The following is a 13,336-nucleotide window of genomic DNA, read 5'->3' as shown; positions in this document are numbered from 1 at the left end:
ATGATTTTTATGAAGCAAAAACCGAAATTGTTCAAGGCATTTCTTTGAAACTTGTACAGATTTTCTTGTCTTCCTTGTGCTCTTCACGGTTTCGGCTGTTTTGATGATTTCAGGTGGGTGGCTCAACCCTAGGCTCCACAGGCTGCACCTAGACACGTACTAGGGTGTGTCAAGACCATGTTGGTCCATTAGTTCAAGCCCCATGCATGCTGCAAATCAGAAATGACAGCAACTCTTCCCTAGTGTCACAATGAGTCTCGAATTTTTCAGTTTGCTGTCAAGGGTGATGTTTCTGATCTTGGCTGCCCTAGGGGCTATAGCCATGGTTAGAACATCTCCTTGTTACGTCGAAGACGAGACCAAGTCGGCCTTTCAAGACTTGTTCCATGGCTACATCGGTTTTTCAAAATAAAACAAGACAAGCACCCCCTTCGACCCCTTTTTCAATTTCTGCATGTGTACTCTCGGTTTTGGTGGGTTGGTGTGGATCTTGGTTGGCTTCTTAGCCCTTAGCCACGGTTCATATTATACCCCTTGATGTCTAGATCATGCCATGGTCAATCAAATGGCCACTGGAATGGTCCATGACAGCAAACGAAGCAACTCTCCCCATGCGCGCAGATTCGCCTCTCGGGTGGGAGTTTCATGTGATCCATGGTGTTGCTTGGATTGTGGCTGGCCTAGGGCCCTTAGCCATGGTTCAAGCCACATTAAGATGTTGGGAAGAGGCTCTGGTTGGTGGTTCAAGCCCCAATGGCCATTAGCCTCGCAAACAACGCAAAGGAACGCAAGCGCTGCTGCTGTATTTTTGTGACAGCAAGTTGTGCTTCGGTTTAGAGGCTCGTTTGAGTTCTTGGTTGGCATTTAGCCTATGGACTCAAACTGGACAGTGGCTCATTGAGTTAGAAAGGTCAGGTTTTTGGCCATTCGTGATTCGGTTAAGTTTAGAGGTCGTACGAGAATTTACGGTGCAATGAACCAAAGTGACTCTCGAAAGAGCGTTTCATGTTTTGGCCTCCATTTACCAAAATTTCGAGTACGGTAATTTTAGGGGCATTATTTCATCATTTTTGGGGTATTTTAATCATGACTAAATGATGGTTTGGTGTTGGTTCGGTTTGGCACAGAGTCATGATTAAATAATAAGTTGTTGGGCGTAATTGTCTCGTTTTTGGATTCAATTACAAGTTTTGGTCAAGTTAAATCATTTGCATATTTTTCATGTTAGAACTAGGTCGCAGCGAGCCTCGGAACGATCCAACCCATTTGGTAAAATAATACAGGATATTTAATTATGTTATTTAATTTAGTACTTGCAAAAATATATAAAAGTTTATTTTTGAGATATATGCGATATTGCTTCTGGCCACCTCACTTCATGGGATAGCAGCTTATCATGGGATTATTACTTCATCCGGTGGTCACTGACCGGCTCAGTTAATGTTCATGTATTGGTAGATCTCTACCGCCCATTATACTGTGGATTAGTCTGATCAGGCGATTCAGTTCAGTTCAGTTCAGTTCAGGGGCCACTAGCGTAGAACATATATATTCTCAACAGAAAATTTATGACATGTTATTTTATGACAGGGGTCGATGGAACAAACATTTCACTTATGATTTTCAGTTCAGTTATGCATGTATTATAATTACTCATGACATGATATTTTTATGTTACGCCAGACTCATGATATTTTTACCTTGCATGAAATTTTATTATTATTACTTGTTACTTATGATATATGTATGCTGAGTCTTTAGACTCACTAGACTTGATTGTTGTAGGTACTGATGAGGTCGGGATCGAGGGCGAGGACCAGTGAGCCATCTTGGGTCGTCAGTAGTGGAACCCGAGGACCTCATTTTCAGCATTTACCATTTTTATGCCCAAACATTTTTTCTTTTGTTGGATTATTTTAAATGGTTATTTTGCAAACAATAATTACTTCCGCTGCTATTTTGAACATTAAACTTTTTATCAGTTTATTTCATGAATGAGACATTTTTTTATTTAAAGAGAAAATTTTAAATTCTTCCGCAAATTCTTAAATACGAATTTCGGGCCTCTACATCTTATAACATTATAATCCAAATATCTCAAGGTTCCAAATATCCCTTCAAATCTAAATCATCAGAAATTTCGATCATTTAAACCATTTGCTTCTCACTTACTGCTAAACAAATCCCCAAATTTCTTAAAAATTGCAAAATTAGTTCTTACTTTCCTTGAATATTATCCAAATTCGTCTTTAATCTCGAGAATCAAACAATTACTCATAAGTTCTTGGCGTTCTTAATCTCATTTTATAGGTTTCTCGTAACATAAAGTTCAATGATTTTAAGCTTATCAGACTCAAAATCAATTCTCATTACCTCGAAAAATTACTAATTTAACCCAAGTGTTCCTCAAAAGTTCAAATTTAATTCTCAAAAATTTCAGAATTTGCAACTTGGCCCTTAAAGTTTTCGAAAATTACATTTTTTGCTCTACAACTCTTCGAAATTTGCATATTTGTCTCCATAAAATTTTTTGATTTTAGCCTCAATAAACCTTAAAATTCGAAAATAGAATTTTATTTTTGCACTTAGGTCCTCAAATTATCGGTTTTTGCAATTAGATCCTTAAAATTCTCAATTCATGCAATCCAATCCTTAAATCCAACTAGGTAGAGCATGCATCCTAAATGAATTCTACGTTTTTATAATTTCAAAGATCTTCATAGTCTTCGAATCATTAATCCTTACAAGAAATCCTCAAAAATTAACTCAACTAGCAATCACGAACCATCAGTAATTTCTTAGAAAATCTACAAGTCTCAAAAACATTCATAATCTTCAAGATTAACTTACGACCCATAAGTAGAACATCGATACTACTAACCAAAAATTAATATAGTCAAATCATTTCCAATCCTTTCTTAATGCCCATTAGAAAAATTCTTATTCATGTCCAATTCCGCCACAAGGCCCGCACATGCATGAAAATCATATAATTTCTCGTTTCATGTCCTAATATGCATAAAAAATTTTAAAACATTAAATCTCAAAACATAGCGACCGATAAACATGTATTGTAAGCATATATCATGTAAACATGCATGTAATAGCATTAAAACATTTAAAACATGTAAAATCATACAACTTACAAACTTGAGGTTTGAAGACTGAGCGACAGAAGCTGGTGGTGGCACAACCCTATACTGGATCCTTTCTCTGATACCAACTGTAACTACTCGTTTTAACATGCGAAAAATATATATTTTTTAAAAACTCTCAATTTAAAAATAACATTTAAATAAATCGCATGCATACAACCCTACTTAGAAACATCATTTAAAAATTATCACGAGTAATTACCAATAAAATAAGACGGAATAAAGATGAGTAAAATCATGACATCAACTGTAAAAAAAACAGCGTGTAAAATCATCGTATCCTCTCCAATAACAAAAATCATAATGTGCGGAAAAATCATAGCTCCTCAGATTGTGTCGCCCACCTGGTGCGCTGACTCAGAGTCCAGCACCTCCAGTCTCCTCGATATCGAATTCACCTGCATCACACACGCCTAGTGAGTCTAAAGACTCAACACACCTGTACCAGTAATAAAAAGTACATATACATAGCATACAGCAGTGAAAAATATCATACTCAAAATATATTTCATGAACTTAAAAGCATAACGTAAACGTGTTGTGTAAAATCATATCGCGTCAAAGCATGTCATCTCATGTCATTATATTCGTAAACCTGTCGTGTAAAATCATATCGCATTAAAGCATGTCATCTCATGTCATCATATTCGTAAACGTAAACGTGTACGTTTCCTTTTTAATTGAATTCATTTCATTAGTTGTGACTTTCGTATCAGCTCTATTCGATGGATCCATCTATAAACCGTGGTACCCGGCGGTAGGGGACATCAGCACAGCATTACCTGCCCACTGAGCCCGAGCCTCAGCTCATCATATCTCATGTCATCGTATACATATACATCGTCAGTCACAACCAAATCTCATCCTTCAAAAATAACATCATATTCACCACTTAATAAAAACATGCATATACGTAACATTTTTCTTAAAACCAAGCATGCGACGTATTTATCATAATTGCGTAAAAATCGTAAACATGATGCATAAACATTTAAAATATCATGAATTTATGCTCAGGACGCTGCCAGGATCAAAATCTCACTCTGGATGCAAAATGACTATTTTGCCCCTGGAAACCCAAAAATTACCGTTCACCCCTAAACCTTTAAAATTGACCCGAAGCTTACCAAACTCCTTAAAATGTCCTAAAACATATTTAAAAACATTTTCTAGACGTAACTCGAGCCCAAATCACAACTTAACCGATTCGTTTTAAAAACCTGGACCAAAGTCTCGGTTTTAACCTGAATCGATTCGAAACTAAACCGAAATTTTTCCCAACTTTTTACAATATCTTACAAACACTTAAAGCTCCTAAATCAAGGTAACCAATCCCCTGAACTCACAGATGAAAATTTCAGAACCTCACAAACTCTCGACCAACCCCTTTCCTAAAATCCCATTACAACACATGGCCCCCAAACCATAATTCTTTCGGTCCTCCCTTCTACAACCACCTGTCCAACCATTAAACTCACCATTAGGAACCTAACTATCCTTCTAAACTAAGCCAAATCCAAGCAAAAGCCGCTGCACAGCCAAACGTATAAAACCAGCCGAAACTATCACATCCCCCTCGATTCACGCCATGCTTCCGAGGATCGGCTTCTCCCTCAACCAAACACCCATGGCTGCTTCCTAACATCTCACTAGCGTCTACAAGGTCTGAAACATGGCTAAGTTAGGGTCCATGCACAGCCGAATCCTCCCTACATCAACCAAACCCATTACCGAACCAATAAACATGAACCGAGACCATTCTTACAAAGTGTTGTGCTGATCTCGTTTCCAGCCTACCATTCCACTCCCTACGCTGATAACAGCCTTCGAACACACCCTACAGCAGGCCCCTTGCACAAACTGAAGGAAAACGTGAGTCACAATTAAAAAAAATGCATGGCATGGATGAAAATCGAAAGAATCCTTCCTGCTCCTAGACCGATCGAATAGTTTCATGCATCATACACACATCTGTTATATATATATACGTGAATGATGCAGCAAAAGAGGATACAAAGCATGCTTGTAATGACGCACAAACACGAGGGACTCGAGGTGGAAGCCGGAGGGAGTTTCTTAGCAAGAACAAGCCAAAACCGTGCCTTCAGCTGGTGTTTCTCTCTGAAACCGAGGGCACTAAAATCAGAATGGGGTGTCGGCTGATGGGGAGTGGATTAGGTTTAGGTTAAGGGTTAATATATAATAATTAAATGGTTAAACAAATAATTAATGGGCCTAATATGATAATTAAGGGTATGAAAAGGGTTTTAAGCCCAACAAGCTTAAAAGTTGGCCCGTTAAATCCAAACGTACTCTCGAAAAATATATCGTGTTGAAAAGGTTTTGAAAATATTAGCCAAAATCTCAAAACGTCCCCCGATTCGATAAAATTTGCGTACCGATAAAAATTAAAATCATGCGGGTTAAAATACCCAAAAATTCCCAATTTTTGAAAAATACACTTAAAACGCTTCAACTTAATTTATAAAAAAAATCGTGAAATAAAATAATTTTTCTGAAAATTCTCCGGTCTCCGATCCTCGTTCGAACGTGAAATGCACCTAGAAACCCTAATGCATGAACTTTTAAAATTTCATGAATTAAATCCTATCATGCATGAATTATGCATAAAAATAATTGAACACATAATTAATGAAATAAACATGCATTCAATGCTTTAAAACAATTTAATAAAATACCAAAGAAATTTAATAACTTGCATACATGTGGTTTACGTGAACCTTCAAATTTTTCGGAACATTACAGATTGTTTTGTATATTGTGTAGAGGAGTCTTGATTCATCATATTTGTCGTGTTGTGTTGATAGCAAACTTGATTGATAAATCTTACCAAATTGGCGCCGTCCGTGGGATGGAAACGAAGCCACGACCACGAAAATCAAGAAGATTAGCTCGATGAAATATGATATCGAGAAGTTCTCTGGCAGCAATGAATTCGGGCTTTGGATGAACAAAGATGAAAGCCATATTAATTCAATAGGGGCTGCAGAAGCACTCATGGGAGAAGATGCGTTCCCTGATGATTCAAAGGAGAAGATACAAATCCTTGCCAAAGCACAAAGTGTTATTACTATGCCTCGGTGACAAACCTCTCAGGGAAGTTTCGAAGGAAACGTCTGCAGCTGCTATGTGGAACAAGCTGGAAAATCTATACAAGACAAAGTCCCTTGCCAACAGATTGTATATGAAGCAAATATTACACTCTTTCAAGATCACAAACGATAAAAAGATCTCAACACAAATAGATGAATTTGCCAAAATCTTCGATGATCTTGAGAATATAGATGTGAAGTTAGAGGATGAAGACAATGCTCTGATACTGTTAAAATCCCTCCCAAGTTCATACAAAAATCTACGAGATGCAATGTTATATGGCAGAGAACAAACTATCTCCCTCGAAGAAGTTCAATCAGCTGTACAAGCCAAAGAATTACAAAAGAAGATTAAATCTACAAGGTACATGCAAGGTGAAAGCCTTGCAATCCGTGGGAGAAATGAGAAGAGAACCTCAAGAAACGAAAGAAACCACTCAAGATCCAAAAACAAAAATAAATTTAAATGCTTCCAATGTCACAAGGAGGGAAATTACAAAAGAAATTGCCCTGAAAGGAGGAAGCATTGGCAAGACAAACCGAAAGAAAGTGCTGAGGCTGCGGTGGCATCCGATGGCTATGACTCTGCAGATGTACTGGCAATCTCAGAACAAAGCCCTTGCAATGATAGGATTCTTGATTCGGGGTGTTCTTTCCACATGTGCCCCATCAGATCTTGGTTTGAAACATTCAACGAAGTAGAAGAAGGATTAGTACTGCTGGGAAATGACTTATCTTGCAGAGTGAAGGGCATGGGTACAATAAGACTCAAAATGCATGATCGAATGGAGAGAGTGCTAACTGAAGTAAGATTTGTCCCTGATCTTAAAAGAAAATTGATCTCCTTAGGGACACTTGACTCGAATGGTTATAAGTTCAAGTCTGAAAATGGCATGCTCATGATTCAAAAGGTTTCATTAGTGGTCATGAAGGGACACAAAAGAAATGCCATGTACATACTACAAGGTACCACAATAATAGATAGGTCTGCCATGGCTCAAACCACCACTGATGCAACAAAGTTGTGGCACCTCAGATTAGGACACGTAAGTCAGCAAGGATTAATTCACCTATATAAGCAAAATTTGTTGTGTGGTGACCAAATCCTTGGACTAGACCTATGTGAATATTGCATTCTTGGAAAAGCTAAAAGAGTAAAGTTCACAAAGGGAATCCACAACACAACCAGATCATTTGAGTATGTACACTCAGACCTATGGGGTCCCTCGAGAAATCCAACATATGCAGGAGGAAGGTATTTTATGTCCATTATTGATGATTTTTCACAAATATTCTGGCTGTTTGTGCTTAAGACTAAAGATGAGGCACTGACCAAGTTTAAAGAGTGGCTCACCGTGACAGAGAATAAACAAGACATGAAGCTAAAGTACCTGAGGACCGAAAATGGACTAGAATACTTGTCACAACAATTCAAAGACCTGTTCAAATCAAAGGGGATCACAAGAAACCTAACAGTGAGTGGTACCCCTCAACAAAATGGCTTGGCCGAAAGGATGAACAGTACACTCCTTGAACGAGTGAGATGCATGATGCTAAATTCTGGACACCCAAAGTTCTTCTGGGGAGAAACAATTACCACTGCGGTCCACTTAATAAATAGATGCCCATCTAGTGCTATCAACATTAAAACTCCAATGGAACTCTGGAATAAAAGACCAGCAGATTACTCAAAGCTAAGAGTGTTTGGGTGTCTAGCCTATGCCCACATTAAGCAAAACAAGTTGGAACCAAGAGCTAGAAGATGCATCTTCATAGGCTATCCTGAAGGAGTTAAAGGATACAAAGTCTAGAACTTAGAAAGCACGGGTCCTAAGTGTTTCTATACTAGAGATATAACCTTCGATGAATCCAAAATGGGATACCAACAGAAAGCTACCAAACCTGGAGGCAATGAACTGACTACAGATGATATACTAGTCAAGGTGGAGCCGCCCAAAGACACCTCAACTCTTGACAATGAGGCTAGCCATGAATAAAATTCAGAACAAGAAGACCAAATCTTCGAGACCGATCATGATTTGAGATCCTACAAGCTAGCAAGAGACAGACAAAGAAGAGAAATCAGACCCCGCTGATAAGTTTGGTCAAGCTGATATGATCTACTATGCACTGTCAGTAGTAGAACATCTGGAACATGATGAACCCAACTCATATAAGGAAACTATTTCAGGGAAAGATAAACAAAGGTGGATCAAAGCCATGGATGAATAAATAACCTCCCTGTATAAAAATAAAACTTGGAAATTAGTGGACAGGCCTAAGAATCAGAGGGTGGTTGGATGTAAATGGATATACAGAGTTAAAGAAAGAATGCCCGGTGAAGAAAGAACTAGATACAAAGCACAGCCAGTAGCAAAAGACTTCTCTCAACAACAAGGAATAGATTTCAATGAAATATTCTCCCCCGTGGTCAAACACTTATCCATTCGAATGATCCTAGGCATTGACAAGCACAATTAAACCTTGAACTTGAGCAGCTTGATGTAAAGACTTCTTTCTTGCATTGAGAACTAGAGAAAACCATCTATATGAATCAACATAAATGCTATGTCACTCCAGAAGCAAGTGATAAAGTGTGCCTACTTACAAAGTCCCTTTTACGGACTTAAGAAAAGCCCAAGGCAATGGTATAAAAGGTTTGATGAGTTCATGTTGAACAACAACTTCAAACGATGTAGCTACGACAACTGTGTGAATATCTACAAGCAAGAAAATGAGATTAAAACTTATCTCCTATTGTATGTAGATGATATGATAGTTGCCAGCACAAGTAAGATCAACATGGAAAGCTGTGAAACAACTCTTGGGTTCAGAGTTTAATATGAAGCAATTAGGAGAAGACAAACGGATTCTGGATATGGAAATTGTGAGAAATAGGCCAAGTAACAGATTATTCTTGTGCCAAAACTCATACATTTGCAAAGTACTCCGAAGGTTTAACATGCATGAGTCCAAACCAGTTAGTATACCTCTGCCACAATACCTTAAACTGTCTCAGGATCAATCTCCTGCTAATGAGGAAGACAAAAGGAGTATGTTACACATCCCATACGCCAGTGGAGTTCGAAGTTTAATGTATGGAATGGTCTGCAGTAGACCCGATTTATCTTATAGCATGAGTGTTGTGTCTAGATACATGTCTAATCCGGGCGAAACTCATTGACATGCATTAAAGGGAGTGTTCAAATACTTAAAGGGGTCTGCAAATTTTGGATTAATGTTTGAAAAGCAGAATAGTCTGGAGAATCCCATAGCTGGGTATGTGGATTCAGACTTTGCTGGAAACATAGACACACGAAAATCCCTTTCAGTTTTCACGTTCACTATGTATGGTACAACGGTTAGTTGGAAAGCAACTTCACAATCAGTGGTAGCCTTGTCAATCACAGAATCCAATCACATAGCCCTTTCTGAATGAATTAAGGAAGAACTTTGGCTGAAAGAAATGGTGTCTGAGTTGGGGGTAAGACATGATAAGGTTGTGGTGCACTGCGACAACCAAAGCTCAATACATCTCTCTAAACATCAAGTGTACCATGAAAGGTCCAAACACATGGAGGTGAAACTACACTTTGTAAAGGATATCATATCCAAAGGAGATGTCCAAGTGGAGAAGATTGATACGAAGGATAACTTAGCAAATATGATGACCAAGTCACTGACACAGAGCATGTTTGTGCATTGCATGAACTTGGTAAAGGTAGTAGCTTGGAACTGAGCTGGTAACAGGGAGGAGGCAGCCAACCTTGAAGCCAAGGTGGAGATTTTTAGAATATAAGATGACTCACAAGTTAGTTAATTGTTAGTATACACCAAGGATAAACTTATCTGATGGTTAATGTCATAACCGTAATTCAGTTACTTAAAGGCTTGGAGTAGGGGTTCAGTTGGACAACTGACAGAGGCTTGGGAAAGATCTACCGGTAGTTATCTCTTGTTGACAAGCATATATAGCTTGATTAAAGGCACAAGAGAGGGATCATAACTTCACAGAAAGAAACCACAAGAGAGTGCACTGATAGGGAGGAAATATTGAGAGCATTTGAGTAATAAGAGATCAATTGTGATTCATTTTTTGGCTATTGTTTGTGCACATGAAAAATTGATTGTGAAGTCCATCAATAAAAGAGTTTTGACTTTTTCTCCCGTGGATGTAAGCGTTTTCATCGCCGAACCACGTAATTTATTGTGTTGTATCTTGTGTAGAGGAGTCTTGATTCATCATATGTGTCGTGTTGTGTTGATAGAAAACTTGATCGATAAATCTTATCATTACACTACAACAAAAACACAAAACGACAACGGATTTTATCTTTGTCGTAGGCCATTTAAAAACTGTTGTAACTGAGGGTGTTTTTGAAAGTGCGTTCAACGACAACGGTTTAAAACTGTTGTCAATGCTAACATTAGCGACGGAATTTTGACATTAGCGATGGATTTAACCGTCGCTAATTAGTGACGGTTTATGACAAACCGTCGCTAAAATTAGCGACGGAAAACTTGACAATTAGCGACGCTTAAATAAACCGTCGCTATTTTCCATAGCGTCCGTTATCGACAGTTTGTCATGATGTCCGTCACTAATTTTTTCAATAAAATAAAAATCAAATTACTTTTAATAATTTAATAAATCTAAAAAAAAAATTTACAATCTGACTATGCTAACAACATTCATGATTTTAACTAATACCTAAAAATTTACAATAAATTGAAGCGAAAAAATTTACCCTAAATCGAAACTAAAATCGTCTAGGAGAAAAATTTTAAGCGTTATAAAGTGGTGTTGAGAAAAATGGATTGAAAACGCGGGTATTTATAGACAAGTTGCGACACTTTTTGATTAAATCGTCGCGATTAGCGACGATTAGTCATACACTGTCGCTATTAGCGACGGTTTTTGTAAGGTCCTGAAATTAATTATCCGGTAATTTTGGCATAATTAGAATAATTATTGAGTTGTAAATTAAAATAATTATTTATGCCAAATAAATTCGAGAAGTTTGTTAGAAATATGTATTTTAGAATATCGGAGAATTTAACGATATAAAATACATATAGAGTTTAAATAACACACTAGATCAAAATAAATACAGACCAGGATAGATGGGCTTGAGTTACTATTTTAGTAACCAAATACACAATATATATATATATATATATATACACATATACATACACACACAACTTACCTTTAAAAGAAGGAAAAAGGAAAGAGAGAAGAAGAAAACCCATTTCCCTCAACCCAATTCCCGTCACTTTCAACACCTTCAAATTTGAGAAGCCATAACTTTCCCGTCCGACGTCGAAATCCCGAACGGTTAGAGGGGTTTTCTTCCTTACTTCGGTAGCTTCGTTTTAACCATGAATCGCTACTTTTGATGCTCATTTCAGCTCAAATCGAGGCCTGTTCGTGGCTGCTGCTGTTGGCTCGGTTTAGGTGAGATTTACGTTTAGTTCCTTTGAATTTTATTGTGTGTTGGAGTGGGTTCTAAGCCTTGTGATTTCCCTTTAACTCCAGCTCGCTTTCTGAATTTTTCCAGCTAGTTTTCTGAATTTTCAGCTCGTGAACAGTAACTCCGACGAGTTTCCGGTGGGTTATCGCCTCGAGACCGCTAGCGACTAGAATAAACTTCGACCTTGTGAGTTCCTAGTCCAAAATTTCAGCTTCTAAGCGTGATCGTAGGCTGCTGAAATTTGGATTTTTACCCATTTCGATTTAAATTGTTTTCGTCATTCGAATAGCGTTTTATTGACATATTTATTGGATAATTATTGTAGGTTCGGTCATTGGAAATCTTCGAGGTATATTTTGGCGAGCCTATTAATTAGTCGAATTGTTGTTTTATAAAGATGTTATAGTATGGTTGTTATCATTGGAATTAATCTAAGGATTATCGAGTTGATAATGGTTGGAATGTAAATAATGATGAGTTGTGGATTTATTCGGAATATTTTATTATTCTAGGCTAAGAGAGTTCAGTTGATTATTCTTGAAGATCATTTTCGTGGTATAGGTATGTTACCGCTCGGTAATATACGACGGTAAAACATAAATTATGTTTAATTGTCATTCTGTGTTACATGGATCGTGTTTATGATTTGTTGACTGTTGTAAATTGTTAAATGTCTTCGTTGTGATCTATGTTTATTATTATGACATATTATTGGCATTTAGCATCGGGCATACAGTTATGACATTCATGTTGAGCCCTATCGTTCTTGTTAGCCATTGTTGATATCCGTTGTTATCTGGCACTGTTGTTTATCTCGGGATCATTGTGTGGCTGATAGGCCTATACACATGAGACCGTAGATGTGATTGAACAATCCCGTGGTTAGTGCAGCCTTTTGAGGTGAGCGCTGGGGTTGTGTCATCTAGTTCGTTATGTTGTGTCATCCTGTTATATCGTATCAGATGTATGGAGGTCGAGTCAGGGGTGTTATTTCAGCACAGCTTGGCATACCTCGCATACTTGGCAGGGCGGTTTAGCCGCATGACGATGTAGCTCTCCTGTGTTGTTGCTCGAGCATTATTCCAGTTGTTATCGTACCGTTTGTTGGCTCATGTTATCCCGCTTATTCGTTGAGCCTTTCATGCATTGCATATCACATTTCATTATATGATTATGCATGATTTTATGTTATTATTGTTATTGTTGGATTGTGTCATACCAGAATCCTAACCTCAGTTGTTTACTGGGGGGGTTACTGTGGTTGCTATTGAGCACCATGGTAGATCTCCCGAGTCGTTTTGCAGCATCAGGCCGAGGTTCCGCCAGTGGAGCTCGGGATTGAGGTTGGATTGCTTGGTTCTGTTCAGTGGAGTCTTCCAGTTAGTCTATATGTATGTCTTGGGTTTGTTTCAGTCTTGTATTGTAGTTTATTTGCCGGGGAGATGCCCCGTGTATCTGTAGTAGTATTTGGTTGTTCTGTGATGTTTTGAGTCGACTATGTGATGTTTATGATCTGGTGAGTATTTGGTAAGTTTTAATTTCTGTTTAGTCCTGGCCAGTGCGGCTATATATTGTTTAATTTCGGTTTTGTTTT

At 37.9% G+C, this 13,336-nt stretch overlaps 2 long non-coding RNA genes across 3 annotated transcripts in view; one reads left to right on the top strand and one right to left on the bottom strand.

Annotated features, from left to right (window-relative positions):
* The window catches only part of LOC142504805 (uncharacterized), a 29,708-nt gene extending 24,345 nt beyond the window's left edge, over positions 1-5,363 (bottom strand). The window contains exons 1-3 of the long non-coding RNA XR_012804350.1: positions 5,193-5,363; positions 3,500-3,553; positions 3,147-3,229 (exon numbers count right to left, since the gene is read on the bottom strand). This is a non-coding gene — a long non-coding RNA (uncharacterized LOC142504805). The remainder of the gene's footprint in view (positions 1-3,146; positions 3,230-3,499; positions 3,554-5,192) is intronic.
* Positions 5,364-11,485: 6,122 nt separating this feature from the next.
* On the top strand, positions 11,486-12,883 carry LOC142505486 (uncharacterized). Of its 2 annotated transcripts, none has more exons than XR_012804435.1 (3): positions 11,486-11,726; positions 11,830-11,928; positions 12,068-12,883. It is a non-coding gene; the product is annotated as an uncharacterized LOC142505486 (long non-coding RNA). The 2 variants fall into 2 exon arrangements; XR_012804434.1 differs by having other exon boundaries at positions 11,850-11,928; positions 12,068-12,882.
* The last annotated feature ends 453 nt before the right edge of the window (positions 12,884-13,336 follow it).

The sequence above is a fragment of the Primulina tabacum genome, chromosome 10, assembly GCF_025594145.1.
Source record: "Primulina tabacum isolate GXHZ01 chromosome 10, ASM2559414v2, whole genome shotgun sequence".
Classification (NCBI taxonomy): Eukaryota; Viridiplantae; Streptophyta; class Magnoliopsida; order Lamiales; family Gesneriaceae; genus Primulina; species Primulina tabacum.
Note: the sequence above shows the minus strand (reverse complement) of the source record. Positions and strands in the feature narration are given on the sequence as shown.